The sequence below is a fragment of the Sapajus apella genome, unplaced genomic scaffold (assembly GCF_009761245.1).
Source record: "Sapajus apella isolate SASKATOON/1434 unplaced genomic scaffold, GSC_monkey_1.0 scaffold47, whole genome shotgun sequence".
Taxonomy (NCBI): Eukaryota; Metazoa; Chordata; class Mammalia; order Primates; family Cebidae; genus Sapajus; species Sapajus apella.
Window position 1 is genome coordinate 14,098,588 of NW_022436987.1, and position 14,358 is coordinate 14,112,945.

The window sequence follows — 14,358 nt, forward strand, 5'->3', positions numbered from 1 at the left end:
CATTCCTGAATCCAAGCCTGGATCTGGGACTCAGGCTGCTGCCTCACTAAGTGCCTTATCTCCTGGGTCACTGCAGACCAGGGCCCTGTCTTCAGTCTACCAAAGGAGCCACATGTTCACATTCCAGCTTAGGTCCAAGTTGTGAGCCAACTTCATTTCTTAATGTAATCATTATTTGCTACTGCTTTTTTTTCTGAAAAATATATATGCTTTCTGATCCTAAATATGAAATTGTCTGAGCCAGGTGCAGTGGTGCACACCTGAGCTACTCAAGAAGGCTGAGGTGGGAGGATCACTTGAGCCCAGGAGTTTGAGGTTGCAGTGAACTATGATTGCATCACTGTACTCCAGCCTAGACAGCATAGCAAGACTTCATCTCTTAAAAAAATTGTTAGAAAATACATTAAAGCATAAAGGAGAAAAAAAATGTCCTGTCTTCCTTTCTAGATTCATTTTTTTCCACTGCACTTATTGCTATCTAACTCTGTATTTTACTTAGGTTTTTATTGTTTGTCCCCTTCTCTAGAATGGGAGCTGGACAAGATGAGGGCTTTCATGTTTTGTTCACTGCAAGTTCCTTAACTCCCAGAACAATATGTGGCACATTTACAGAATGAATGAAAGAATTCATAATGCTATGACATCAGTTATAATTTTATTTAACATTAGAGTGAGCATTTTTCAAGTCAATAAAAATTCTTCAAAGTATCACTTTAAATGGCTGATAATAATCTAGTGTATAGACATCTAAGCATGTGTGGAGCATGCCTGCAGTTTTGGATACTGAAAGATTACACAGGTTAATTTGATTCCCCATTTATCAAGCTACAGGAAGGCCAGGCTCACTTTGTTGTTTGGTTTCTTAGTTTCTTGTTCCTGGTCGAATGAACAGATGACACTGGTGAATTACAGAGAATTCCTGTCACTGCCCTCCTTAGCCTTGGCATAGCACTGTGGCTCCGCTCTCCAAATTTCTGGGTGATCCAGCTGGCTGGGCTGGTTGTGCTGAAGGGTGGGCTGCCCAGCGCAAGCTGAATTAGTAACAGGATGCTGTTATGGTACCCACCTGTGTGGCCTTGGGCAGGGAACTTACCTTTGTTCCTGTCTTCTTCTAGAAAAATCAGTTACATTTCTCTTGCCCCCCTCCCAAGGATGATTTCCTGGGAAGCAAATTAAAAAGTTGTGAAAAGCCTCGAAAAATTACTCAGAAATCTATCACTTCATCCTCTTTCACCTACAGTTCAAGTTTCAGAACAGTCCTTTAAAGAAGAAAAAATTAAGCACTAACGTCAGAAATATGAGTCAGTTGGGCTCAGAGAATGCAAGAACTGTAGGCCCAGGTTTCATGTAAAAGGGATTTTAGAGTTTACTTTGTGAGATGTTCACCTGAAAGAGCACAGGGACTTGATTCCCAACAGACTCTCCTGCCTCTGGATCTTTGCTCAAGCTGTTGTTCCCTCTGTCTGGAGTGCCCTTCCCCTCCATGTGTGCTTGTTGAAGATTTGCTGCCTCTAGGACCCCTTTTCCAAGGAGCTTTCTGGAAGCTTCTCCAAGTCAGAATTATGCTTTTTCTTAGGCATTGCATATGGCTTGTGCCATTCACTAATGACTGCTCTGCATCAGGATCTTTTGGTCTTAGAGCCATGTAGCTGATTTGTTAAAGGTGTGGGCTGCCTAGGATGGTGGTTTCCTGCCGTGGCTACACATTAGAATCACCTGGGGAGATTTGACTCACCTGGCCAAGTGGAAACCAGCATCAGCATATTTTGAGAGCTCCCCAGGTGGTTCTAATGTTCAACCAGGAGTGAAAGCCACGTACTGAGACCTCCTCTCATCTCATGCATGAAATTTTTGTTACATCTGATTCTTGCAGCTCACAGGCCCCCTTCCCTCACGACATTGAAAGAGAGATGAGTTTTCACCAAGTCTAAGACCTTAGCTCTGGCTTGATGTCTTAAGCAGGAGATGTGAAACCTAACTCACAATGTCCGTGGGGTTCTGAATTTCTGTTGCAATCATTTCAGCCAACTGGCAGCTTGGACTGGCGTTAGCGACAGATGTCTTCTGAGCAGGATGTACAGGTAAGCATATGAGTCCACAATCTGCCCAGAGAACCCAGAATCATCTAGCATCTAAAAGGCTTGGGGCTCAAGCTTGCATTTGGGCCCTATGAGATGAATACATTCAACTGTTACGGGCTCAGCAAGATACTTCTCCTAGGAATTCAGAGTCATTACGTCACTTTAGATCAACAACAAAGAAATCTTCTGGCTTCTGCAGCAAATGGGCATCTCTGTGTCTGAGGTAGGCTTGGTTGGTCCTGGGTCCTTGATGAAGAAGTCACGGAACTTGGACCAGGGGGTCTTTTTAAACATATTTCTCAGTTATTACCTTCTGTGGCTTTCTACTGCTTGAGCCTAAACCCCGCTTGAGCCTGGCATTGAAGGCCTCCTACAAATAGAAATTTAACCTATCTTGTCCAGACCTAAAATGATTATTGGAGCTCTCATAGCCCCACAGTTGCTACCTGGGGTCCTTTGGGGGAGGGCAGATGGTGGTAGAAACATCCATGACATTTTATGCCAAATATGTATACATTCTTTTCCTCAAGGAACTTTCAAGTTACCAGAGGGATTCACAGTCCTCCAACCTAGGGGGTTAAAGAATCACTGATATCTTTTTTTTTTTAAAATCATACTTGAAGTTCTGGGGTACATGTACAGATCGTGCAGGTTTGTTACATAGGTATACACACGCCATGGTGGTGGTTTGCTGCTTCTATTGCCCCGTCATCTACATTAGGTATTTCTCCTAATGCTATCCCTCCCCAACCCCTCACCCTTCTATTTTTCCCCTAGCCCCCCACCCTCCAGGCCCGGTGTGTGATGTTCCCCTCCCTGTGTCTGTGAAGAATCACTGGTATCTTCTAAGTCTTTTGCTTTACAGAGGAAGGAACTGAAGCCTGGAGAGGCAGTGACTTGCTCAAGGTCACACAGAGCGGGTCTATACCTGCAGGCCTCCAGGCATCCAGTTGTCCCCACCAGGCACCCCTGCATCTGTCCCTGAAGTTCTCAGCTTCCTCAGTGATGTCTGCAGGCTGATCACCAGAGTAGTATGCTGCTGGGTCAGGGTCGGCAGGAGCCTCCACAGGTCTCGGGCCTCTGTGGCCTAACCTGGATGACAGGCTATTCTGGCATCTTCTCTCACCGGGACCTTCTTGGGTCCCCAGGCATCTGTTCATGCAGTGGTCCATCTAACTGGGATGATTTCCTCCAAACAGACCCTTCTGGTCCTACTGTGGTATGGGTCTCATGTATGCATTTTTTCTCTCCTTTTTTAATAGGAGAAAAGGCATACAAATTTATTTAACATGTATACATGGGAGTCCTCGCAATGAAGACCCTGTGCATGTATTTTCTAACACACTGTTTACCTTTTCTGCCCTTTGGTCTGTAATTCACCTTAATTTAGAAGGTCAGATAGGGCTTTCAGGTATTTCTTATTTTTTAATCAAATACTTGTATTCTTAGTGTTTTGGACTTTATTAGATTACCATCTTTTGATCACCAGGGAACAAAAACTTGATGTTTCATTCCCTTTGCAACTCCAGTATCCATTGATGATAGTCACATTACAGACAGAAACACCACGTCGTGAAGTCCTGGTAACTGTCTTTGCTGTACTATTTTGATGGTTACATAATATAAGGCATACTAACGTGATAAACAGGCACCAACCGAATGGTAACATTTTATTGGTGTTATTGTGGTGGGTTTAATTCCTGCAGAAATTTTGCAAACTCCTTGAGGTCAGGAATTATGCCTTAAACTCTCATCGCCCCAACTGCAAGCAGCACAACGCTGGGCATTTCAAAGCTTTCCATAAATCACTGCATGCTTACCGTAAACAGGCTTTATACCAGGTAAAGGCTGGGGAGGAGATGCCTGGGAGAAAAGTGTTCGGGGAAAGCTTTCAGCTGGTCAGACCCAGTGTTGTGTCTGCTCCAAAAAGAGTGTGAAAGAGCAACTTGTTGGCAAGTAACCTTCCTTTGTGAGGAGCAGAACTCATTTTTTCTCAGTCCCAGAGGCAAAATCAGACTTGGCTTGAGGCTGTGCTGCTGGGCTGTGACTGTGTGTGATCTGAGGAGAGTGGGGAGCCAAAGTCCCAGCCAGGGCCGGCCCTCTGTGGCCACCAGCAGCCACCAGCTGTGCCTCCACTGTGATCCTCAGCTGGAGCCTTTGAACAGACCCTGAGTTATGTGGCATATACAGTGGATGAAGCTAGAAGCCTGGACATCTGGTGACTTCTGACCTTGAGCCTGAGACCAAGAAGGCCCCTCCTCTACAGGGTCCAGAGGTAGGACCTGTGGTCAGTGGCCCTGACTCCTCACCTGCACCCAGGACCAGGACCAGACTCCTTAGCTGTGCATTCAGTGCTCTAAAACATGCTTCTCTTTGGTCTCATCTCCTCTCTCCTTGGGAGATGGGCACTGGGAGGACCCCACATTTATACCACATCCCTACCAGTTCTGTGCCCCACAACCCTCCTCATTATTTCCTGCTCCTTTTCGGAGACTTTTTTTCACTCTTCTTTGAGCCAAATCCACCCTCCTCTTCCAGTTCTTCCCACCAACTCTCTTACAAGCTTGACAGCTGTAAAGCAGGCCTGCAGGGAAGGGGAAGGTGAATTTGGGCCTAAACCTCCTTGTCATGATCATAGATTTTGGTGTCAGACACACGTGGGATCAAAATTCAGCTCTGCCACTCATTGCCAAGTGACCTGCGGCAGCAACTTCATCTTTTGTAGCCCCAGTTTTATCCGTAAAATGGTGGTAATAGCTGTCCCATGGTATTGTGGAAGGCATTAAGAGATGTTGAGTATAAATAACATCTGAGACCCATAGCCAGTCCCTGGTAAATGGAAGCCGTTCCAATGCCAAGCCTTCAGATCACTGGTGCTTTTCAAATGTCTGCATGGCCAGGCCTCCAATCTGCTCAGGACACCCAAGGGTTAAGCATGTTATTGGCTTCCTGAGATTTCCTGGTATTCCCTCATGGAGGCATCTGGGGATTGTGGTATGATGCTCAGCCAAGAGGCTGCCGTATGTACCCACACTTCAGGGAGGTGAGGAAGGGGAGCAGTATGTGTGACAGAGATGGCATTGAGTGAGAACTGGCAGACTTGGCTTCCCCACCTGTGCTGCAATGTTCCAGTGTCTAACCTGTAGATGTTGACTGAATGAGAGGAGACTACATACGCTGTGAGTCTTAGTTCTCTGATCTATACAATAGGGGATTAGTACCTTTTGGGGTTGGCGTGGACACTATATGAAGGAGCTGGAATACTGCAGCTATTAGGAGCCATATTCTAGAACGAAACTGCCTGAGTTCACATCCCAGCTCTGCCACTTACTGGCTTTGCAGTTTTGAACAAGTTATATCACCTTTTAGTTTGACTTATTCTTATAAAAAATGACAAGGTTAACATCTATCTGACAGTGCTATCAAATATGTTTTCATATATGAAATACTTAAAACATTGCTTGGCAGTAGGTAAGTCCTTGATAAATGTTATCGTCTCTTTTATGATGATGAGGGTGTCTGTTCTAGTGCCTGGCATGTCTTAGGGTACCCAATAATGAATTTCCTTTTATTCTTCTTCCTGAATCTAAGGGAATATGGTACATAAGACTCCACTATTAAGTATTTTTGATTTCCTAGAGTTTGACAATAATATGGAAATGCCCTAATTTTGGGATAATTATACTCTGTGTATTGTTCAATTCAGTTATACTATAATTGGTTGTTCCGTGCCAGGTGCCAGGCTGAAGCATTCTCATCAGCGATGTGAACTTGAATAGCATGTGATCTCTGCCTTGGGCTCACAGTTTTGTAGGGGTTTTATTTATTTGTATATTTATTTATTTGTACATTTGTTTGGAGCCTACCACAAATGTACAGAGTACAACAGGTGTTATGATGAGGTCTGAAGGTACACAGGAAAGGGCAGAGAAGTTTTCTTTTAAGGTAATATTTGAGCCAACCTTGAAGTCTGTGCCAAAGATGGTCAAACCAGGGCATGAGAATGAGTAACAGTGGGGCTGAGAAAACCCTGCCAAACAGCATCAAATTTGCAACAAAAGATGGTAGGTTTGGAAGTGCACATCGTTTCTTCCATTGTCGCTCACCAAGCAGGCAGCATGTGCTGGCACATTGCTAGGGGCTAGAAATAGAAGGCGCGTAAGACCCACTCTCTGCTCTCCAAACGCTCATAGCCTGATGGGGGCACGCCCAGTTGTCCAGTTAGGAAGGTTGTACATCTTCCTGTGATCATCCTGCTTCCTCCCAAAGCCTATCAATCACCAAAGCCAATCAGATGGTTACTCAATGTTGATCACTATGGGAATATATGAGTGATATAGTTAGAATATTTGTTCCCACCCAAATCTCATGTTGAAATATAATCCCGAGTACTGGAGGTGGAGCCTGGTGGGAGGTGATTGGATCACGGGGGTGGATGTCTTATGAATTGTTTAGCACCGTCCCCTTGGTGCTTGTCTTTGTGATAGTGAACTCTAGTGAGATCTGGCTGTTTAAAAGTGTGTGGCAACTCAGTCTCTCTCTCTTGCTCTGCTTCTACCACCTGAAGTGCCTGCTCCTGCTTCATCTTCCCTTCTGCCATGATTGTAAGCTTCTTGAGGTCTCTCCAGAAAATAACGCTGGAGCTGTGTGCTTCCTGTACAGCCTGCAGAACTGTGAGCCAATTAAACCTCTTTTCTTTATAAATAGCCCAGTCTCAGGTATTTCTCTATAGCAATGCAAAAGTAGCCTAATACAATGGGAGTGATTAGGAAACTTAGGGTGAGCATTGAATGTGGGAGGTAGGAACCAGGATGTCACTGTGTAGAGAGAAGAGTCAAATTTAAGGACTTGGGGGAATGTCTAGCTTCACTCAGAGAATCTGACCACAGCCTCCATCCCCAGGCTGTGTAAGGTGTGAACACAATGCTCTGTTGGGGGTTGCTGATGCCATTCCTGGGGAAGGGGGCCATCTGTCGGCTACCCTGAACTCAGCCTGTGAATCCAATGAGAGGCCCACCTTAAAACCCACCTCTTCTAACTCATCACACCTGTCTTTGGAGAGGAACTCAAGTAGTGGTCTCTGTAGTAGCTGATGAAATCCTTATCAGTCATCAGTCTTGACCAGGCTGGGTCTTCATTTAGGATTAACAAAAAGCATAGAAATATCAGAACTCTGAGGAGAATTGGGAGCTCAAAGGAAGGTGATCAGGCTGAGAATTCAGAGTGACCATTTCTGACTGAAACAGGGCTAATGTAGGAAATGGAAGAACAAATTAGTCTAATGAATATTCTTAGAGATATTTTAAAAGAAATTTAATTGATAAAATGAGAGAAAGTTGACATAAAATAGAGGAAATCAGGCAACAGAAAAGAATCCTGAGAACAAAACAGAAAAAAGAAATGGAGACAGTAACTGTTAGAAAGGGCGTATAGCTAAAAATAAGATTAGTGAATTAGAGGACAACTTAGAGAAATTTCCCAGAATGCAGAGCAAAAATGCAAAGATGGAAATTATGAGAATAAATGATAAACATATAAGATAGAGTTTAGAAGATCCAAGAACCCAAAATAAATATGCTGAAGTAGAGGACCAAATGTTTAAAGGAGAGATAATAATCAAGGAAACATAAAATATTTTACTGTAGTAGCTGATGAAATCTGTATTAGGATTGGATCATGTCCTGTTTTTTTTTTTTTTTTTTTTTTTTTTTTTCAAATACAGAGAAGGTAGAGAGAAAGAAAGCTATGGCCAGATTTTTTTCTGAAGACAGAAAGCCCTAATTGGAGATAAGAAGGAGAAAAGAGCACTCTATAAATAGTTATAAAACAGAAGAAATGTGAATTTAGACTAAAAGGCTCACTTTTATATCTGAAATTTTGGAATTCTAACCAAGAGAAAATTCCGAAATCTTTTAAAAAGGAAAAATAAGCCAGTTACAAAGGAGAGAGGGTCACACTGTTATTGGATTTCTAATCTGCAACACTAAATGATGCAATACAATGGAGCAATATTTATACAGTTTAGTGGGAAAAAATAGAGACGCTATAATCATTTTAATGATTCTTATGTGAAAGCAAAAGAAAGAAATATTTAAGACACAGTCTCAGCAACTATTCTACTCACGTAACTTTAAAAAAATAGCTCCTTAAGAAAGTTCTTCAGCAACTAAAAAGAAATTAGCACAAGACACCCCAACAAAGCGGAAGATAAACGTACATGAAACTGGTGAGCAAAGAAACCAACAAAGCATATCTGTGGTCTGATACAGAAGTAGAGAGAGCTGCTTATGGAGAAAGACAGGCCAGGTCTCCAATCCTTACTCTGGTTCTGTTGTGGTTGGAGATGTTTAGTCCCTTGTGATGGTTAAAAAACCAGGCAATGGCTAGATCCTGACCTCTTCTCATGCAATTGAGGACACATGTGCTACTCAGAAACAGAAGAAAGGGAATCAAAGCATAACCATATTAATACTTGTACATGTGCTTGGCACAAGACAGGCCTTTGGCAAAAGCTGAATTGTAGAGTCTGGCTTAGATTCAGAAGTGGGGTTTTTCCACTTCTCTCTCCAGTTTAAATCGAAATCTTGAGAATAGCAAGCTCAGCTGTGCTGAAAGTTGGAGATCTCTGTCTCTGTCTCTCTCTTTGCCTCTCTCTCTCTCTCTTACCCTCCTTCCCTCCTTCCCTCTTTCTCTCTCTCTCTGTCTCAATTTGCAGAACAGATCATGTCTTTTTTTTTTTTTTTTTGCAACTACAGAGAAGGTAGAAGGTAGAGAGAAAGAAAGCTATGGCCAGATTTTTTTCCTGAAGACAGAAAGCCCTAATCAGAGGTAAGAAGGAGAAAAGAGCACTGTATAAATAGTTATTGACCTTAAAAAAAATAACTTTACAAAAAAATTCTGGGCTCTGATCCATCAGGTTATCAGTTCACAGACCCTTTGGTAATGGTGAGGCTGTCAAGGGAGCAGGCAGAGTTGGGATTCATGGCACAGGAGCTGAAGAGTCCTCTTACTCTATACACCCCTCCTTTTGTTTTGTCTTAATCCATTGGTCTTAGCAGTCAAGCCCAAGGTCAGTCTCCAAGAATTGGCTGTTCTTATCATGAGGGTCCTGATCCCACCTTTGTGAGGCTGCTTACCTGAAGTCTCCTACTGCTCCTGTCTGTCCTCCTGGGACCAGGTGTGCAGTGCAGCCTCTGACATGGCAATAGGAAAGCATTTCTTCTTTCAAAATTTAAAAAATGTTGTGAGTACATAGTAGGTGTATATATTAATGAGGTACATGAGATGTTTTGATACAGGCATGTGATGTGAAATAAGCCTATCATGGGGAATGGGGTATCCATCCCCTCAAGCATTCATCAGAAAAGCATTTCTTAACTTGAGGTCAGTCTATCTTAGGAACACTCCAGGTAATTCTACATTATCAAACAATTGTTTTTACATTCAATTTTCCATCTCAGATTATGCCTAGCCGTATATGCTAGTACAAAAAATGTATGTACAACAAACCCAAATAATATAATCTGAAACATTCCAAATTTGAATGTAAACTCTCTTCCATTATTATGAATCCATTGAGAAATTAAATTTCAAGATAAAATTCCCTTTGCTGGTAAAATTCTAGAGGAAAAATGCCCATAATATCTTCCTGTGTGTTTCCTTTTTCTGTTTATTCTCAGTTAGAGAGGTCTTACCAAGATACTTGGGTGCAGTCCAGGTTTCTTTTGTTACTTTAGCCTCTATTATCTTTTCCTGCAATGATTGAGCACCTCTGTGGCATCTTCAATATTAAATTCACCAAACCTCAAATCTCCCATGTGTTCCAGTTTTCAAGTTCCAGAGCATCAGCAGGGCCCCTAAAGCGAGGAGTAGATTGGCTTGGCTGAGGGATTCACCATCAGCCTCAGATATGCCTACACATTCCATTACTTTATCCCAGGTATCCTTTTAATAAACCACCTAATTCATGAGGATCTATAATTTTCCGTATCATGTTTTCCAGTATTCAAGAGCACTGGCCCCAAATGGATACACACGATTATAAATATAGTTGCAAAAGAATTTTGTATAAAATATTAGCAAATCAAATCTAGAAAGGTATTAAAAGTATAACATGCCATGACGGAGTTAAATTTTGTTCCAGGCAGGCAAATATTGCTTAACATTAGGAAGTCTGTTAATGAATTCATTTTACTAATAGGCTAAAGGAGAAAAACCATATGACTTTCTATTTGAGTGCTGAAATAGATTTTACTAAATCCAACATCTTTTCCTAATTAAAAGTTTTAGTAAGTTTTGAAGAGAAGGAAGGTTTACAAACATAAAGAGCATAAGAAAGAAGCAAACATCACATTTAATGGTATAATAACAGAGGCCTCACTAGTAAAGGTATAAGGACACCTCCTATCCCTGGGATTAATCAAGGGAGTATTAGAGTCTGAGCCAAAGCAGTAAGATAAGATAAAGAAATGAGAGATGCAAATAGAGAAAGAGAGACAACATTATAATTGTTTAAGTTTGATAACATTGTTTGGCTGAACTATCTAAGAAGACTGATTTTTAAGAATTTATACTTAAGGTGCTGAATGCAGAATAGCAACATTCCTATATATTAGTATCACCTAGTCAGGCAACCAGTGGGGAAAAGATGCTTATAACCAAAATATCTGTAAAATACATAAGAATAATTGCAGCTGGAAAATAGAAGAACTGGAAGGAAATTTTTGAGAGTTTCTTTTATAATCTTGGTATAGAAAAAACCCTCCTTAGCATATAACAGAGTCTGTAATATGACACAAAAGACTGACAGATTTGACTAGATAAGAATTGTGAATGTCTGTACAACAAAAGACACCATAAAGAAAGTTCAAAGATGAGTGACAGACCCAGAGAAAATATTTGCAACTTGTATAACAGAGAAAGGATTTCTATCCAGAATATAAAAGACTTCTATCAATCAGTCAAACAAGTGATAACAACCTGATAGAAAATGGTCAAAAAGTACTGGATTTGCTAGGATATGTTTGATGATGTAATAGACAAGCTGCCAAAATTCATTTGATATCCAAAAATATTTGTTCACTATCACCTGGCAGCTCTCCTCCAATCAGTGATTCGGGAACCCCAGCATTGCATCTTACACACTTAGCATCCAAGGTCAAAGTGTTCAAACTGAAGATACAACATGGACCTTGCTGTAATTGGTGCTTGTATTTCAGGAGGGGGAGATAGATTCAAGAAAAACCAAGTGAATTTAAAGAGCAAGAAAATTTCAGAGAGTGGTGAGTGCTAAAGGTGAGGATCATTATGGTGACTAGCAAAAGCTCCTCTAAGGAGATAACATTTGAGCTGTGACTTTAAGAATCAGAGCCAGCTATGTGAGAATCTGAGGAAATAGTCTTTTAGGCAGTCTGCAAGAAAAAAAGGCTTTGTGGTGGAATGAACTTGACTTATTTGAGGTGTCCAGAAAATGTTGGTTTAGAGGAATGATGAGAGTGGTGGTATCAGATATGGGGGACTTCAAAGTTATGTAGGACCTTATAGACAGAGCAAAGTTATTTGATCTTTATCCTGTGTGCAATGAGAAACTAAGATGTCAAGGTTCAGTAGTATCTGCATAACGATGCCAAATCAACACCCCTTCATGTTAAAAACTCTGAATTAACTAGGTATTAAAGGAATATACCTCAAAATAATAAGAGCCATCTATGATAAACCCACAGCCAACATCATACTAAATAAGCAAAAGCTGGAATCATTCCCCTTCAAATCCATCACTAGACAAGGATGCCCTCTCTCACCATTCCTATTCAACGTAGTATTGGAAGTCCTGGCCAGAGCAATCAGCAATCAAGCAAGAGAAAGATATAAAGCACATCCAAATAGGAAGAGAGGAAGCCAAACTATCCTTGTTTGCAGATGACATGACTCTATAAGTAGAAAACCCCAGCTTGGCCAATGTGGCGAAACCCCTTCTACTAAAAATACAAAAATTAGCTGGGTGTGGTGACATGTGCCTGTAGTCCCAGCTACTCATGAGGCTGAGGCAGGAAAATCACTTGAACCCGGGAGGTGGAGGTTACAGTGAGCTGAGGTTGTGCTACTGCACTCCAGCTTGGGTGACAGAGCAAGACTCCATCTCAATAATAATAATAATAATAATAATAATAATAATAAATCAGAGATGACACTAACAAATGGAAAAACATTGCAATACTCATGGTTAGGAAGAAGCAGTATTGTTAAAATGGCCATACTACCCAAAGCAACTTACAAATTCAATATTATTCCTATTAAACTGTTAATGACATTCTTCACAGAACTAGAAAAAACTATTTTAAAATTTATGTGGAACCAAAAAAGAGCCTGAATAGCCAAGGCAATCCTAAGCAAAAAGAACAAAGCTGGAGGCAACATGTTACCTGACTTCAAACTATACTGCAGGGCTTCAGCAACCAAAACCACATGGTATTAGTACAAAAAGAGACATACAGAACAATGGAATAGAATAGAGAGCCCAGAAATAAGTCTGCATCCCCACAACCATTTGTCTTTGGCAAAGCTGACAAAAACAAGTAATGGAGGAAGGACTCCTTATTCAATAAATGATTCTGGGATAACTGGCTAGTCATGTGCAGAAGATTGAAACTTGGTCATTTTCTTACACCATATAAAAAATCAACTCAAGATGGATTAAAGATTTAAATGTAAAAACCAAAACTACAAAGTCTCTGGAAGACAACCTATGCAATACTGTTCTGGACATGGGAACAAGCAAAGATTTCGTGACAGGTGCCAAAAGCAAATGCAACAAAAGCAGATATTGATAAATGGGATCCAATTAAACTCAAGAGCTTCTGCCTAGCAAAAGAAACTATCAACAGAGTAAACAGACAACCTATAGAATAGGAGAAAATGTTTTCAAACTATGCATCTGGCTTAATATACAGCATGAGAAAAACAACAATCCTGTTAAAACTGGGCAAAAGACGTGAACAGACACTTTTCAAAAGAAGACATACATGTGGTGAACAAGCATATAACAAAAGCTCAGCATCACTGGTCATTAAAGAAATGCAAATCAAAACCACAATGAGATACCATCTCACACCAGTCAGAATGGCTATTACTCAATAGTTGAAAAACAACAGGTGCTGGGGAGGTTGTGGAGAAAAAGAAATGCTTATACACTGGGGGTACAAGTGTAAATTAGTTCAACAATTGTGGAAAATAGTCTAGCAATTCCTCAAAGACCTAGAAACAGAACCACCATTCAACCCAGCAATCCTATTACCGGATATATACCCAAAGGAATATAAATAATTTTATCATAAAGACACATGAACACATATGCTCATTTCAGTGCTATTCACAATAGCAAAGACATGGAGTCAACTTAAATGCCATCGATGATAGGCTGGATAAAGAAAATGTGCTGTATTTTGTATATACCAAGAAATACTATATAGTCACAAAAATGAATGAGATCATGTCCTTTGCAGGTACATGGATGGAGCTGGAGGCCATTCCCCTTAGCAAACTAATGCAAGAACAGAAAACCAAATACCACATGTTCTCACTTATAAGTTGGAGCCAAATAATGAGAACGCATGGACACATCGAGGGGAACAACAGACAATGAGGCCTACATGAGGGTGGAGTGTGGGAGGAGGGAGAGGATTAAGAAAAATAACTAATGGATACTAGGCTTAATACTTGGATGATGCAATAATCTGTATAACAGACCCTCATGACACAAGTTTACCTATATAACAAACCTGCACATGTACCCCTGAAATTAAAATAAAGAAAAAAGAGGGAAAAACAAGAAGCAATGAAGACATTTTTTTTTTTTTTTTTTTTTTTTTTTTTTAGACGGAGTTTCACTCTTGTTACTCAGGCTGGAGTACAATGGCGCGATCTTGGCTCACCGCGACCTCTGCCTTCTGGGTTCAGGCAATTCTCCTGCTTCAGTCCCCTGAGTAGCTGGGATTACAGGCATGCAACACCATGTCCAGCTAATTTTTTGTATTTTTAGTAGAAACGGGGTTTCACCATGTTGACCAGGATGGTCTCAATCTCTTGACCTCGTGATCCACCTGCCTTAGTCTCCCATAAAGTGCTGGTATTACAGGCGTGAGCCACCATGCCCGGCCGTGAAGACAGCTTTTGAAAATGCTCTCTGAAGGCCGTTTTGAACAAATTTGTGCTAGTTCTCCACCTCCTCTTCAGGCTTAGATTTGCTGACTGAAGTCATTTGACAAGATTTCAGTGGAGT

The 14,358-nt window shown here is 41.1% G+C and overlaps 1 long non-coding RNA gene across 1 annotated transcript; it reads right to left on the reverse strand.

The window, feature by feature from the left end:
* Positions 1-1,879: 1,879 nt before the first annotated feature.
* On the reverse strand, positions 1,880-12,879 carry LOC116525220. Its single transcript, XR_004257624.1, has 3 exons — positions 12,748-12,879; positions 8,295-8,304; positions 1,880-1,890 (listed from the first exon to the last, which is right to left on the reverse strand). It is a non-coding gene; the product is annotated as an uncharacterized LOC116525220 (long non-coding RNA).
* Positions 12,880-14,358: the final 1,479 nt, after the last annotated feature.